Consider the following 17,486-nt stretch of genomic DNA (forward strand, 5'->3'; position numbering starts at 1 on the left):
AAAAAACGTAACGAGAGCAAATGTTTAAAGCAGGAAAACACAATCTGTTTGGATATTTTGAGGTTTCTTCAAGCTGGCTCCTCATAGCTTTTCTTTGTTTCCAATTACTTTTGTGAGTAATAATTGTTTTAAAAACTCTGAATTTGCATTCACGGGAAAAAACAGTCATATGTTTCAGAATGCACGAAGCTGGTTTACACGATTCACGTTCTACCGTATTTCCTTAGTTAGCACTAGATCAAGCCTCCTGGAGCGCACGTGGGAATGTCAGCTGAGGAAATGGGGACAGCCACCCATCGCCTGGGCCCCCGCCCGTCGAGATCATAATTTATATTCTAATCTGTGTGCTCAGCAGAGCCTACGGCGCCCTTGCGTCTACTGTACGTCACAACGGCCCCCAGTCTTCCAGTTGCATATTAACAGCTGCTACCGTGCAGTCTCACGCACCATCTTTTAACTGAAATGATTCCTGCTCGAGACTTCTCAAAAAAGAGAGTAAAAGCAGATGTATCAATGATTTATTCATGTATTTTTTTCCATATGCTCCATGACTTTGGCTGAGGCTAGGCCTCCGGCCATCACACAGCACCCGTGTTCCTGACCGAATGTGGGTGACTTTCTGACTTCCTTCCTTTCTGAAGGAAGAACGAAATAATTTACTATCCAGGGCCCTGTTGAACCTGACGGGGTAGGTAGTATACACCTTGCCAAAGAGCAGGTTGAAAGGAAGAGTTCAGGTGGTTCCAGAACATTTCCCCTGGCGAGGGACCGCAGCCTAGACTTGCCTTTGCTTACAGAACAGCCAGAGATGGTTTTGGTTTCGTCTACAGAGGTGCCCAGCACTGTAATGACACGGTAGGAGAGAGGGAGCCTACATACTTCATTTCCCTCGAAGGTACTTACTTATACGGCTGCCACTATTACAGCAGCAAGTGGGTATTTTTTAAACATTTATTTATTTGTTTGTTTGTTTGTTTATCTATTTATATTGTTGTTCAATTATAGTTGTTCCCATTTTTCCCCATTACTCTCCCCTGCCCTGTGTACCCCCCCATCCACATTCAATCGCTTCCCCTGGCCCCCGCTGTTGCCTTTGTCCATGGGTCTTTCATACCTGTTCCTTGACTTGACCCTTCTCCTTTCTTTCCCCCATTACCCCCCTCCCCACTCCCCGCTAGTCGCTGTCAGTTTGTTCTTTATTTCCAAGTCTCTGGTTCTATTTTTGCTCGCTTATTTGTTTTGTTGATTAGGTTCCTCTTGTAGATGAGATCATACGGTATTTGTCTTTCACCGCCTGGCTTATTTCACTTAGCATAATGCTCTCCAGCTCCATCCTCACTGTTGCAAAGGGTATAAGCTCCTTCTTTCTTTCAGCTGCATAGAATTCCATTGTGTAAATGTACCTCAGTTTTTTGATCCATTCATTTCCTGATGGGCACTTAGGCTGTTTCCAGCACTTGGCTATTGTAAATTGTGCTGGTATGAACATTGGGGTGCATAGGTTCTTCTGAATCGGTGTTTCAGGATTTTTAGGATATAATCCCAGCAGTGGAATTGCTGGGGCAAATGGCAGTTCCATTTTTAATTTTCTGAGGAAATTTATATTGTTTTCCACAGTGGCTGCACCAGTCTGCATTCCCACCAACAGTGCACTAGGGTCCCCTTTTCTCCACACCCTTGCCAGCACTTGGTGTTTGTTAATTTGTTAATGACAGCCATTCAGACCGGTGTAAAGTGGCTTCTCATTGTGGTTTTAATTTGCATCTCTCTGATGGCTAGTGATGCTGAGCATCCATTCACATGTTTCTGGACCCTCTGTATGTCCTCCTTGGGGAAGTGTCTGTTCAGGTCTTTTGCCCATTTTTTAATTGGATTCTTTGTCTCCCTGGAGTGGAGTCATGTGTGTCCTTTATATATTTTGGAGAACAAACCCTTGTCTGAGGGATCATTGGCAAATATATTTTCCCATACCATTCGTTCTCTTTTCATTTTGCTGATGTTTTCTTTAGCCATGCAGAAGCTTTTTATTTTGATGAAGTCCCATTTGTTTATCGTTTCCTTTGTGTCCCTTGCTCTAGGGGACATATCGGTGAAAATATTGCTGCATGGAATGTCTGAGATTTTCCTGCCTGTGTTCTCTTTTAGGACTAGTACGGTGTCATGACTTATATTTGTCTTTTATCCATCTTGAGTTTATTTTTGTGTATGCTGGAAGTTGGTGGTTTCATTTTTTTTTGCATGTAGCTATATTTTATTGCCGAAGTGATGAAATAATGAACCATCAGAATTGTTTCAAGGTTCATTTTAAAATAAAGCCTCCATTTCAATTGTAAAGAACAAAGCCCATAGTGAAGAAGAAGAGAATTGATACAATGCTGATTTGTATCTCAAAGCATTTGGGCTAAACTTATGGGTATTTAATATAAAACTACAACACAGTGTGTGTTTCTATTAAACTGTTCCCTTTTAGTTGATATTTCTTTTCATAAAAATGCTCTTTTCTGACCTCCTTTTTGTCCACATATTTTCTTAAAAAGAAACCAGTCTCCAATTTCCAGGATTGTATTTATTAACATTGTATCATTTATACAATGACTTACCATTTCTGTGTTTTTAGGTCTACTCTATAAACCAAGCTTAACTTGGAAACCCAATTTATTCACTGATATAGTCATGGGTATTTATTTTTAAAAGCTGTTGCAATGTTTACCATAATCTAAGTCATCATGTTTTGTTTTTTTTGTTAAATTTATTGCGGTGACATTGGTTAATAAGGTGGTGCAGGTTTCAAGTGTGCGATTTGATGATACATGATCTGCATGTTGCATCCTATGCCCACCACCCAGACTCAAATCTCCTCACTGTCACCATGTATTTGACCCCTTTTACCTGTTAACTTCTTGATCTTAGGAGTGCTTCATAGAGGACAAGCATACTGGGGGTGAGATTTCTGGGTCATAGCAGAATTCTAAGTTGACCTTGGTGAGGAATCTCTTATCGTGTAGTTAACATTTGTCATTAGGTGTTTGGAACCATCTGCCATGGAGGCCTGATAAATTAATATGGCATTGTTTTCATTTCCATATACCCCTTAGCAACATATTTTTTATGTGAAAGAAGCAAGATCTAACTAATGCATGTTATAGTAGTCATTCAGGATGCACCGGTATTCAGCCCACCTAGTGGTGAGTTCTGGCTGCAGAATTCTCTCCTAGGTATAGCATTCTGCTGTTCCTCCAGCACTCATATCGTTTGGCGCAAGGCCTTCCTCCCTCTGCCCACCTCTCGGCCCTCGGCTGCTTCCTCCACCGAAGCAGTGACAGCCAGCATCTCATTGATCTCCAGTTCTTGGCAGGAGTCACACCTCAGTGTCCACAGGCCATCTGTGTGATCTCGATGGCACTCAGACCCCAGGCTAATGTGTCCCAACAATGCGAAAGCATTTCAAAGACCCCTAAGTGGTTTTCTTGAAGCTCTCTCCACAGGTCAAGTGTTTGAAGGTGACCGTCCCACACCCCGACCCCTAAAGGACTTGGGAAAGGGACTCGCAGCAAGAGCAATCAGTTTCTGCTAAGAAATCTGCTCGCGGGCCCTGCCACAAAAATTCTCACTCTGACCTCTGACCTCTGACCTCTGTGGAGCTTTGATGAGACTGAACCCTCCCAGAATCTTGATTCTCGGCTCACCATTTACAGCTGTGAACCCACGTGTGCGCAAACCCCTTATACAGACCCTCAGCTGAGCACCTCAGCGAACTCGAGAAAGAAAACGTTCCAATCTTGCAGCCTTTACACATTTCTTTATCTTGACTTTGTGCAGATAATGCTAACAAGTCAGATATATACACACATGTCTGTATGACTTACTGTGTATGTACACACGTGTGTGTGTGTGTGTGTGTGTGTGTGTGTATGTAACTGCTTGGGCAGTGATTCTCATCCTGAGGTGAAATCACTCTTGACCAGCCGATGTCTTCACACTACTGCATCTTAATCATCTTAGCTCTTACACCCAGACACCTCTGGGAAGCCTACTATTATTTTGAGACCTGTCATTCTCTTTCCTGTCAAATAATGACAGAAATAGCAGCTTTTAGGTGTGTAATTTTCCCACTGTAATAAGCAAGGATTTTAACACAAGACATTAGGAATTTAGAGGAAGAGATTTTCAACTCACCTTGGTAGACTCGAGGTACATGGGAGAGTTTTAATGTGAACTTTGAGTATGACCACAGAATCACTCTGATTAGATGGGGGAACCTATCAAATTGAAACACCTTTATACTCTGAATAGCTTCCTGTACCCAGGAAGTGAGTGTACACATCCAAGGCAGGTGCAGGAATTTGTCGTTTAAAAGCCTGTGCTTTGCGCCCTGGCTGATATGGCTCAGTGGATTGAGCGCGGGCCTGCGAACCAAAGGGTCATGGTTCGGTTCCCAATCAGGGCACGTGCCTGGGTTGCAGGCCAGGTCCCCAGTGGGGGGCATGCAAGAGGCAACCACACATGGATGTTTCTCTCCCTCTCTCTCCTTCCCTTCCCCTCGCTCTAAAAATAAATAAATAAACTTTAAAAAATAAAAAATAAAAGCCTGTGCTTTGCAATGGTAAGGACACACGAGGGCAGCCACTGCTACTCTGGGCTTCAACTGCTGATTATGTCCTATAAAATTTTTAAATTAGTCTCAACTTAACAATGATAAAAACTAAAGTGTGACATTTACCCCGAAGGACAAAATGATAAAACTTTGTCCGTCTCTGTGAAAGCTTATATGATGCCCATCAGAGGCCCTTTGGAAGGAGAAGGTACCATTTCACGTGAGTCGTCTCCCCACCATCCAAGTGAGTTATGTGTAATCGTGTATGAAGCCATATTGAATTATGCGGCTTTATGTCATCATGCCGAAACTGTAATATCCTAAATCCCATCAGTTCAGGCAAACGTTTTCTCCCGGTTTAAATGACTAATCCACACGTGCTGAGCCTCCCCTTGTAAATGAATGGATAGCGTCAGGACTATCACATTCATTTCTTATTCCAAAGAAATTGCTTCTCCCTTTTGAGCCAGTCTAATCTTCTAAATTCGACTACGCGAGTGGTCTTGCCAGAGACAAAGGGCTGGCACCGAGCCCCGCTCCCCTTCCCAGTCCACTCAAATCCCATTTGCAATAAAGCGCGTTTCAGGTCATTGAAAATCAAGTGACTGTGCGTCAGATACGTGGTTCCTGGTAGCGTGCCCTTCCGGAAGAATCGGGGTGGTGGAGGAAGAGTGTCAGATTGACATTTGCACTCTCTCGTTTCCAGCCAGACAGTTACTGTTCTCTCAGCTAATCAGATGCTCTGGCCCTGCACACCCTTCAGCCTACCCCCTTACCTACTGTTCCCCCTTTCAGTGTTTACATAGGTTCTGCCACTGGACTAAAGGGGTCTGTTTGCCTGCCCACATCAAGGCCCAATTAAGATGCAAACAGGAATTTGAAGGCAAGAAGCAAGGGTTTATCAGTTGAGGAAGTAGCTCATCCCCCCAGGGCACAGGTGAACTAGTGCTCAAAGACCTGGCTCTCAGATGGCTTCCAGGGGATTAGTGATGCAAGGGAAATCATCAATTATGGTGACTTAGGGAGTTAAGGTCATGGTCAGGGTCATGGTCAGGGTCTTGGTTCCTCTTGATGGGTTGCTTCCGGGGGAGAGGTAGCTGATCATTGCACCTGGCCCTGACCTCAGCCGTGGCCTTGCTTCCTGGGGTTTCCCTCTCTCTGGGCCTGGAGCTGAGACACAGCTGAGGCCTGGATGTCATTTCTAGGTTGACTGAAACTCTATCTCTGTGGTCAACAGACCGAAGGCTCTGTCCCAAGGTAATTTGACACCAGCCAAAACCTCAGTGTCCTGAGGGCTGAATGATGAAGGGAGTGGCCTTGTGACGGGGAGGAGGCCGGGAGTCAGGGTGCTGGGGGAGGCCAGTTTCAGTCCAAAGGAAAGAGAGGAGAAAAGGTCACACTGAAGACATGAGTTTTCTGTGTGGTTCCAGTTTTGCCCTTCTCTTTGGAAGGCTGTGACATCTTCCCTGGTCACTCCAGCCTGCAGGGATCTGTTCGTTGTGTCTATTCCATCTGTCCAGGGGGAGCACAAGCTCCATGATGGGGAGATCCCTGTCTATGCTGACGTGTACTTCAGCCCCACGCAGAATAACCTTGGTACCGGGATGCTGAGGACGCAGCGGTACTCAGATGGGACGATGAGGAGTGAGAGTGTTTACAGGCTCCAGCCTTTGTTCTGACAAGCAAAAAGAGGAGCTCATCATTTGAACTTTTCTGAATGCTGCCACCTGAGTATACATGAAAGCATCTTTTTAAAATATATGCTATGTTGTTCATTTATTTGCAGATAAGCGTATTGTAAACACGTTGCCTCAGGTTCTGTAGAAATTGGTGGCGTGTGTGTGTGTGTGTGTGTGTGTGTGTGTAGCTTCAACACAGATCACTTTTTAGAAACTGAATTTTCAATATGCTTTCCCCTCTGGAACCCTGGCCTCGATTTCCCTATAAGTGTCTGTGATTAGGGTTTAAGCGATCCCTTAGCTGCTGGGTTGATCAGAAGTGTGTTCTGGTGGCAGATTGATGGAACCCCGTGTTCAGCAGGATGGATGGAAGAGGTAGTTGCTGCTGTCATATAATTGAGTCTTTTATTTAAAAACAACAACAACAACAACAAAAACTCTGTGACCAGAGTAACGGCAGAGCAAAGAGAAACATCTGGAGGCTTGGCCACGATGGTTTATAAGTAATTCATTATTCAGCTTAAAGTAATAAAGAAAAACAGTTACTTCCTGTTTTGCAAACTTTATTATATCATGACATTTAGACAGGTGACCTGCTAATCTGGTTTATTGCCTTTGCAGACTATCATAGTATTTACCTTCAGAGAGCAAGGAGACTTGGATGTTATACTGACCTTAACCATGGAAGATCACAGCAGTCCAGTGCCTAAGTGAAAAATAGTTTGATTCCCTCATTTTCATTAGCAACATTCTTAGGGGGGGAGACATAGCTCTAAATCCCGGTGCACTCAGCAAAATGCTTCACTTGTTTTCCTTTCTTTTTCGTAAAAGCTTTCTTCCTTCCTTTACAAATGAGGGTGCCATGAGCACACACCCCAACATTCCTTAGTGAGCTGGAAAGATTGCCCACTCTACACCTATCCCATTTCTTCCTCGGAGCTGAATGTGTTGCGCTCTGGTGTGTCAGAGTGCTGGCTAGTGCCACCAGACGCTCTCAGGCCAGGACGCCCTAGGACAGGGACTGTCTGGGACTTTCTCCCAGGAAAACCGCCGCGCGGTAGATGGCCCTTGGGCTTGCGTCACATGACGACTTGCCCTGCTCCGGAATCAGGCTCCTGGCAGAGAGATGACACTTGGCACTCTCGGCTGGGAAGTAATGTTTTACTTTAAATAAGCACTGTTATAAAGAGAGGCACAGGAAAGGGAGGGTGTCTGAGGCTGTGAATTTTAACTAAGGAGAAACACAGAATTTTGCTAATTGTACATATTTTATGCCCCTGGTTTTCTGCCTTTGTATTTTAATATCTCCCACCGGGAGACATGGTGTCCCCTTTTACTCAGCAGTGCTCTCTGTACAGTCTGTACGTTGAGACTTCCTGCGTCTTTATTGTAGGTGTTCATGGTTTCGGGTGTGTGCAAAGTGCTAAAGATTTGTCCTCACCGGTCCTCCATTTAGTGCTTGACAGCTGACATTGTTTGTCTGTTGCCCATCTGGCAGCCTCTTTAGTGGCTGTAAACTAGAGCTGCATTTCCCACTATTTTATGTATTGATAAACGTATAGCTCTGATTTTTTAGAAATGTTCGAGTTTTCACTTGAACGTACTCCATGAAGTTCTCTTTCCGCTGTGTTTGCTGTGTCCCCTTTACGCCCCCTGTATCATGAGACGTGGACACACAGCGAAGCACAGTCAGAGGGCAGAGCTGGCCCCGAGGGATCTACCGCCTGAGAAGGACCCACAGGAATCCCTGCAGATCACTTGCATTTGTGTAGTCAGATCACGGGGATCCATTTGCGACGGGCCTTGCAGATCATGGAGGAAACCCGCAGGCAGAGTAGTCACCATGTGAGAAATGGCCCAGAAACGAGTCCTAATTCTGAGAAGATTCCCGGCAGATGGAAATAAATGTGCACAAGGGCAGCCCAGAGGCCGATATGCATGGGGAACACGGAATGGCCTGTTTGAATGAAGCAAAAATCTACCCTGCTGGGGAAAGCATGAAATGAGATTGGGCTATGGCCCACCTAAGGGTAGGTGGGGATGCTGAAGTGATGAGATTATAGTTAGGAAAAGGATGACCCCCCCCTTGCAAAGATGTAGCAAAGCTATGTAGTAATTGAAGCTGTCTTTTCAGAAAATAAATCACAGCAGTGTGTGACATAGGATGGATCCCTAACTTAGATTGTAAGATTCCAAGATCAAACAGATCACTTCATAAATGCTTACCGATGGAAGCATTAATACAAACAGGAACAGGAACTTCGGCCTTCTAAGGAGATAGGGACACTCTTGATTAATGAAACCACTGGAAATGACATTCTTCTCTAAGGACGAGGGATCCAAATAGTCTTAGGAGATGAGATTTCATGTGATCTGAGTCTCAAATAATCCACGTTTTATGCATTTAATGCACATGGACTGACGGTGCCCGGCCTGGTCCCAGATGCTCTGCACGCGGTGTGAGCGAGCAGGCACGCTCCCTTCTTCCCTCGTGCAGCTCTCTGTGGGCCCGGGGGGGGGGGGGGGGGCACAGGAAGGGCGGGGCATGACACCCAATAACAGCACTCACAGGAAGCAACGAATGATTACAAACTGGTGAAGTGTCATGAAAGGGAGAGTGAAGGCTTGATAAGGGTTTTTAAGGCTTTGACTTTATGATGGGATGCATTGGGGTGGGGGAGAAGAAAAACGATCTTTAAAGAGAGGTATGAACAGTGAGTGGAAGTAAGACAGTGAAGCGAGTGGTGCAGGAAGGAGCTCCCAGGGGAGGGAGGGTAGGGGGACACTGGCCAGGATCCCAGAACAGAAGGCGAGTGTGACGAGAGCAGAGAGGAACACGGAGTGACTCTGGATGGGGCCGGAGAGGTTGACATGTGTCCCATTAGGTGCAGCCTCGTAGGTCTAGTTGAGCATCTGCATTTTAGCCAAAACGCTGTGACATTCTAGTGAGGGTCTGAAGTGGAAGAGTACTGTGATTCCACTTGCATTTTTTGAGTGTTCAGCAGCGTCTCCAACAGTTAGAGGACAGCAGCAACAGCCCGGTGGGCCCGGCATGAGGCAAGTGGGCTGGCGCTCACTTGCAAAGATCTGGGTAGGATTTCAATGTTAGCAAGTGGAACTATTAAACAGGGTGGATGTATGAAACAGGCCATCCCAGGTGGAATAACTGCTACTTAGGGCAAATGCTGAGCGGTTGAAGAAAGAGATTTAACAATTCGGTTGCTTAAAGAACGAGGTGATGGCACAAATAAACTGTGTACGATAGAGGCCAGGTCACTGGTGCGGCGCTGCTCCTGGGGGTATTTTCAAAACAGGCACTCCCAAGGGTACTCCCTCCACTACCCCCTAGGCCAGTGCTCCCCCAGTTTTCATAGGTATCCGTCACCTGGGGAGCTTGCTCAGATGGATGCAGAGTTTCTGGCTCATGAGTTCTGGGGGTGGGCTGAGGATTTGCATTTCCAAGGTCTCAGGTGCTGCTGCTGCTGCTGCTGGTCTGGAGACCACCTGTTGGGAGCCCCTGTCCCAGAGTGCCGGTTCCTGTGTCCCCATTGGAAGCTGTGCCTGTTTGAAGAACCCTCTTGTAGCTCATGACAAGAGGGAGGGACTGGGGGAGATACACATGTCACCCTACTCACATTTCATTGAGAACTGAATCCATGTTGCTACTCAAAGAGGCTGGTGAATTTAGTCTAACTGGGCAGCTCTAAGCCCAGGTAACTGCACACAAAGGGAAGAGGCAGGGAACGGGTTCCGGTGGAAAAACCTGCCAGAGATGGTAGAGCAAAATGGAGGAGGCAGAAGAATACTTGGGGTTTTCTAAGAAGCTGATACACTTCGGATGGGTCACGGAGCACTTGAAAAAGCAGCAGACAGAGGAGCCAAAGCCATGTGTGTTGGCTTGCATAAGCAGCGGAGAGCCGCTGGGGCTTTGCATTAAAGCCTGACCGGGTGAAAAGGTAGCTGCTGGGTAGTGGGAAGATGCAGAGAGCGAGAGGTGATGGGAGAATGAAGTGGAGGGGAATGTCTGTCCCCCGCTAAGCTGCCTGTTAGAAAACCTGGACTGCGTTATTGAGCGTGTGTCTTATGCAGTGTCTCATCTACCACGGGTAATGAGGTGTCTTTAAGTAAATACTGGCGAAGTCAGACTTTCTTCCCCTCTGGAGAAGGTATGAAATGAGGTAACTCAGGAATTTTTAACTGAGTAAGTTGATAGTGTGAACTTGAAATACAACTTAGATTGAGCGCGGGCTGCGAACCAAAGTGTCGCAGGTTCGATTCCCAGCCAGGGTACATGCCTGGGTTGCAGGCCATGACCCCCAGCAACCGCACATTGATGTCTCTCTCTTTCTATCTCCCTCTGTTCCCTCTCTAAAAATAAATAAATATAATCTTTAAAAAAATACAACTTAGAAACTTTCGATATACCACTGAAGTATAAACCATTTAAAATTTTATTTCATTGTTCCATTACAATTGACATTCAGTGTGATTTGGTGTTGGTTTCGGGTGTGCAGCGCAGGGGTAGACAATGCTGTGCTTCACGAAGTGTCCCCGTGTGAGCATCTCCTTTTCCACCCCCTCCCCCAGCCCCGGCCCCTGTGATGGCCATCGGTTTATGGTCTGTATCTGTGAGCCTGTTTCCGTTTGGTGTGTTCATTTATATTGCTACTTCGATTCCAGGTACAAGTGAAACCATAAGGTATTTGTCTTTCTCCAAGGCAAAATATTTTCAGCTCTTTATTCTGACTGTACCAATACTTTACTTAAAGGGTAAACGCATATATTCAGAGGATAATATAAGATAGATGATTACATTCTACTTCACCGCTTAAGCTTTGCCAAAGTGAAATTACATTAGATTAGTGTATTCGTTTTAAAAGACGTCTTGCTGTCCTCCTACTTTACCAAGTTGTTAAAGTTAATGAACTAAAAATGTGGAAGTTATTTAAGCAATTAGGGAAAAGCCGGTATTAAAATACTTAAGGTTAGCATATTTAATGAAAAAAAATGATCTTTAGCTTCAGTAGTATAGTTTTATTAACTGCTGTTTAGAGAATATCCAAGATGTTTATTGAGTGAAGCAAATAGATTATTTTAACATTTTCCCCAATAAAAATATAAAATACTGCCTTCGCTTTAATGGTATGATTTTTTTTCTTTCTGTTCCCAGGAGTGGGCTGACCGTGAGAGCACTGAATTATTTTTTTAGTTGACAGGAATATCTCACTCACATGGCGTTCAGATTTCTAGTAATCATGTCTTCCCCAATTAAGCTTCACCCTGAATTTAGTGGAGAAGCAGTATGTTAGAAGCACGGGCATAGACAGGAATGAGGCACAGGTATACGCTAGCAAGAGCAGGCACAGGAAAATCATAAAAACCACGTTCCGCAACCAGAAACTTGCCACGTGGCGCAGGCAGCGCAGGACTGCGGCTCCTCCGCCGGGTTCCCCTCTGCTGCTTCAGACGGGGCTGTGGTGGGAGGACTCCCGTCCCGCAACTGGGCCCCACCACATTTTGATCTGTCCAATGTATTTTACTACCAGGAGAGTCCCTTCGGTTTTGGTGACACCTGGCAGGCAGGTTGTAAAGCTGAGCTGGTCCTCCAGCGATGAGAACACTGGGAACCACGTGCTGTGGGTAAGAGGGGAGGGGCCCCCGAGTCACACAGTCTCAGAGCCCAGGAGACTGGGGGAGACTCAGCCCCCAGCGGGGGGAGCCGTGCGCAGGCCAGGGCAGCCGCAGAGAGTGGACTGGAAGGTGGTAGCTGTGGAGTTTTGTTTCCAAGTCGCCCAAACTCACATTTAAAAAAAATTAATTACATTTGCCATTTAATTCCTTCACACATGGCATCCAAGTATTTTAGTACTTCAAAACATACACAGAAATCCTATAAAGCACTGAAAGACAACTACAAAAATGTAAGCGTTACTTAAAATGTCAGGAATATTGACAATGGATGTGAGGAATGGTTCATTTGAAATATAGTTATATTCTTATTTTTAGTTCTCGCATTAGGAATGTCGCTTTTATTTATTTATCATTTCTATTTTTTATTAAATGCTTTGGGATGACATGGGTTAATAACATGATGTAGGTTTCAGGTGCACAATTCTCTCACACATCATCTGTATACTGTATTGTGTGTTCACGACCTCGAGACCCCGTCACCACGTATCCCCTTTTTACCCTCTCCCACTTCTCCCCACCCCCCCTTCCCTCTGGTAATTAATTGTCTGGAAGTGTTCTATTCTGAAACACTGTTCCCTGATTGGATGACTCATGCTCTCCGTCCGGCTTCTTGGCAATAACATTATAGCCTCCTCGTCGTGCAAGCTACAGGAAGTTGTGTGCTGGAGAAATCACAAAATTTAAGAATTTCAATTTATGAATCAATTCTTTCCTCTTTCCATAAATGATTCAGATGACTGTAGTCCAAATTTCAAAAAAAATTAGTAAAGTATTCTTTATGAGTCACAGTGATCATCCCTTCTATTAGCAATCTGAAAAATCTAGCATAAAGAATACTCTATATTTTATTAAAATATTGTGAAATATCATCCCTTTCTTTCATCTGTTTTAGATTTGAATAATCAGAAGCTGGATCTACATTATTCTGAGGGATCATTACAGAGAAACAGTAGTTTGATAATGAGCATCCGTGGCTGTAAGCAGTATGGAAGACATATGCAAGGATGTATCTGCATTTTAAGTGGTCAGATTAGCCTCCAGATAATTAATGCTACATAGATAACATAAATATAAACACTCTCTTAGCTTAAAAGCTGATGGCTAAATTTTGTTGATGTTTCCACTACTGGGAAGAGAGAAGATTTTTCTGTTTAGGTTTCCTTATTATGAAGTTACTTTCCATTCACATTTTCAAAATAAGAGGCCTGAGATCTAGAGAGATTCAATTATATCTCACCTCCATTGATCTAAGTAGCAGCATGGCTGAGATACCAAACGCAGTTCTTGTTTTTCTAGTCAGTGAGGTTCAGAGAGATGCATAGGCAATCAAACAGGATGAAATGTTCAGAAGTACTTGTCAGATCAGCCTGTGCGTTTCCCTTCCAACCTCCAAAACTAGACCGTAACGTCCAAAGAAGATCCCGTTGTGAGCTAAAATTGCTATTCTGAGACTGTTGTATTTGTAGAAACAATATTTTTGAAGAAGGAAGTGATGTTCTGGTCAGACATCAGATGAACAGATTGATTGCATTGTTTATTGGTTGAGTGCCTGTGTTTAATGAACTAGATTGTAAATGGGCATTGTTCCCAAATACGAATAACTTTGCACTTAAAAAACCATTTTGTCAGTGCAGCTTAGGCACTGTTGGCTTTATCAACACTGAATATGCACTTTAGAAAATCAATTTTTACGATTTTTCCTGACAGAGTAAACTATCATTTCACAGATTTTGTATTGTTCTGAAGCTTTGCTTTGGCTATATTTGATATGGACATCATTCGGCTGTCTATGGGAGTTGTTAATATTCTATTACATTTGGCAGTCAAATTTATACACAAACCTTGCATTCATCTGAAAGCAGATGTGCGTGCCCCTGCAAACGTCTTTACGAAAACTAGTCCTGCGAAGAGAGCTAATGAGAACGTGAGTGCGCAGTGTAGACGTTCTGCATGGATTGCCAGAATCCCCAACAGACTTTTGAAGGAATTGTTTTTTCTTATTTACTCACAGCTAGAGAAACTGGGCTATAAATGAATTATACAATTTCAGGACACAGAGCATTTCACTGTTGCAGAGTGTAAATAAATAAGTCAGTTTCATGGATTTTACCAACAGCTTTGTACATATTTCCCAAGTGTATAAATTCAATTTTTTTCCTGGAGTAGAAGTATATGGAAATATTACTTTGGTTGGTATTTTTCTCTTTTATATTTTTATATTAACATGGTGCAGAAATTAAGTGTTTTTGACATTATCTGGATATACCCTTTTGTTGTTTTACATTTTTTAAATTAAATTTATTGGGGTGCCATTGATTAACAAAATGATATTGGTTTCAAGTGTACATTGTTATAATACATAATCTCTATATTGCCTTGTGCGTTTAGCACCCAAAGTCAAATCTCCTTCTGTCTCCATGTATTTGACCCCCTAACCCTTGCCTACTCCCCACCCCACTCCCCTCTGGCAACCACCATGTTGTTGTCAGTGTCTGTGAGTTTCTCTTTGTCTATCTTATTTGTTCATCTGTTGCTTTCAGTTTTATATCCCATATATTAGTGAAATCATATGATTCTTTACCTTCTTGTTGGACTTCTTTTGCTTAGTATGATATTCTCAAGGTCCATCAAGACAAGTAACAGCAAGTGTTGGAGAGGCTGTGGAGAAAAAGGAACCTCATTCACAGTGGGTGGGAATGCAGACTGGTGCGGCCACTAGGGAAAACAGTGTGGAGGGTCCTCAAAAAGTAAGAGTAGAGTTACCATATGACCCAGCAATTTCTCCTCTGGGCATCTACCCCAACACTCAAAAACATTTATCCATGAAGATACATGTACCCTTATGTTTGTGGCAGCACTATTTTCAGTGAGTGGCCAAGACATGGAAGCAACCAATGTGTCCTTGGATGGATGATTCAATACAGAAAATTCTGTACATATATGAAACAGAATACGACCCAGCCATCAGAAAAGATGAAATAATGCCATTTTTGACAACATGGATGGGTCTCAAGAACACCTCATTATTTTAAATGAATAAAAGTTAATAGTTTAATTGGTTCCTCAGGGATTTTAAACCTAATTATAGATTTTGAAATTATGTGCTCATGTTTTAAAATTATAATTGCTTGTTTTTATTTTCAAGAAATTGGATACAAAAAGTTGCAGTAATTTAAAAGAAGAGGCAGGGGCATTAAATACACAAAATGTATTATATCACAGTCATCTGTAAAAAAAATTACCAGAATATTTGAGTGATAATGTTGGCCATGTTTGCACAGCATTGGAGGGGAACCCTAGAATCTCCTGTTTTCTGTAGAAATGTAGCTGAAATTCTCATATCATAGATTGGGTTCTGCAAGGTCAGAGAATTTCTCTGAGATTTTTCAGAAAAATATTAAATTATCTTCAAAATCATAAGGTTTTATGGAAATATAGTTTATTAACAGGCTATACGCTTCATTTCTGTGCTTGCTAATTTTATACTTATTAAGACTCATATAAATTAATTTTAAGAAGTTATATAAGACATCTAGCTTTGTTCCTTTGAGAAGAGCCTTGTGAGGTAACAACTCTCTTCTCATGGAAAACATGGTCTGATTCAGCGGAGCTGAAGAGAGCTGCTAATAATTGCCATGCTTGCGGCACACTTATCTTCGCTGTGCTGTGTTCTTTGGGAAAGGAAATAACATTTTGTAATTTTCAGTTTTTGAAAAAGTAAGGGAATTAACCTCATTTTGAACAAAGGGCAGGATGCCTTAATCTCTTAGTCCTAGGAAGTTTCCCGTGATGCAAGGGACAAAAAAATAACTCCTTAAGATCCTCTGACATCAAAATGTAATATTACTGCATCTATAGTATCTACAAGGAGGTGCAGGTCTAACAAGAATACTTAATGAGCAAGGAATTCCTGGGTGTGTTCCCAGGTGTCAGGATCATGAAATCTTAGGTCCTTTAGTTCTTCCTATTTTTTTGGTGGTAAAATATACATAACATAAAATTTATTATTTCGGCCCTGGCCAGGTAGCCCAAGGATACAGGTGGTCAGGGTACATACAAGAATCAACTAATGAATGCATAAATAAGTGGAAAAACAAAATTGATGTCTCTCTCTCTGTCAAATCAATAAATTAAAAATTATCATTTCAACTATACTTTGTACACCTATTATAAACATTAAAAAACCCATAAGGCAGCAATTAGAACATTAATATCCTGAGACCAATCACACCAATATAACTTAAATTCTTTAAGAATGTCTTAGCATGCACTAACTGTCCATAATATACAGGGTGGGGCAAAAGTATGCTTGCAGTTGCTCATATAGACAAACCCAAATTAATAAATAATAATATAAGAATAAACTGTGTTTTCTGGGCTTACAACTGCAAGCCTACTTTTGCCCACTTCTGTATACAGAAAACCAGGAATTCACAAACTTCAAGTTCTTCAAGTTCTTGCATGTTCACTTAATATAAAACTATTTCTATATTTTTAAATATTTTATTGTCATAAAAACACATGAGATCAACTTTCTTAAGTTTTTGAGTATACAGTACATTCTCACTGACTGGAGTTGCAATGTTGTACAGAGATCTCTAGGCTGATGCATCTTGCTTGACTGAAACGAGTCAACTGGTACCTCCTCTTTTCCCCCTCCCTTCAGCCCTGGCAATTACCACTCTGTTCTTTGATTCTCTGAACTGGGCTATTTAAGGCACCTCATATATCTGGAATCCTACAGTATCTTTCCCTTGTGACTGGCTTCTTTCACTTAAAGTAATGCTCTAAAGGTTTATCCATGTTCTTGCATATTGCAAAACTTCCTTCCTTTTTAAGGATGAATAGTATTCCATCATACATACATCATATATATATGATGTATATATATCCAAAATTTTTTATCTGTTCATCTGTTGGTGGAGATTTAGGTTGTTTCCACATACTGGCTATTGTGAATAGTGCTGCAATAATATAGGAGTGCCAATGTCCCTGTAAGATCTTGATTTCAACTCCTTTGGATAAATACCCAGATTTGGGGTAATGTACTACTTCTATTTTATTTTATTTTATTTTATTTTATTTTTAGCATAAACAATATTTATTTATTTTTAAATTTAAATTGTTTTATTGCTGTTCAGTTACAGTTGCCTGTATTTTCTCCCCACCCCTCCCGCCCACCCCTTCCAAACCCACCTCCTTCCCTTGCTTCCACCCTCCCCCTTGGTTTTGTCCATGCAAAGTGAAACAAGCCAGACAGTGAGAACAAATACCATATGATCTCACCTTTAACTGGGACATAATCAACAAAACAAACAAGCAAGCAGAATATAACCCGAGTCATTGAAATTAAGACCAACCTAACAATAGCCAGAGGGGAGCAGGGAAGGGACAGCAGGAAGAAGGGTTTTTAGGAACTACGATAAAGTACTTCCATTTTAAATTTTGGGGGGAGCTTCCATACTGTTTTCCACAGTAGCTGCACCATTTTGCATCTCCACCAACAGAGCACAGGGTTCCCA

The 17,486-nt window shown here is 42.7% G+C and overlaps 1 protein-coding gene across 1 annotated transcript in view; it reads left to right on the forward strand.

Annotated features, from left to right (window-relative positions):
• HCN1 (hyperpolarization activated cyclic nucleotide gated potassium channel 1) overlaps positions 1–17,486 on the forward strand; it is a 313,939-nt gene that overhangs the window by 224,654 nt on the left and 71,799 nt on the right.

This window comes from Phyllostomus discolor, chromosome 3 (assembly GCF_004126475.2).
Source record: "Phyllostomus discolor isolate MPI-MPIP mPhyDis1 chromosome 3, mPhyDis1.pri.v3, whole genome shotgun sequence".
Classification (NCBI taxonomy): Eukaryota; Metazoa; Chordata; class Mammalia; order Chiroptera; family Phyllostomidae; genus Phyllostomus; species Phyllostomus discolor.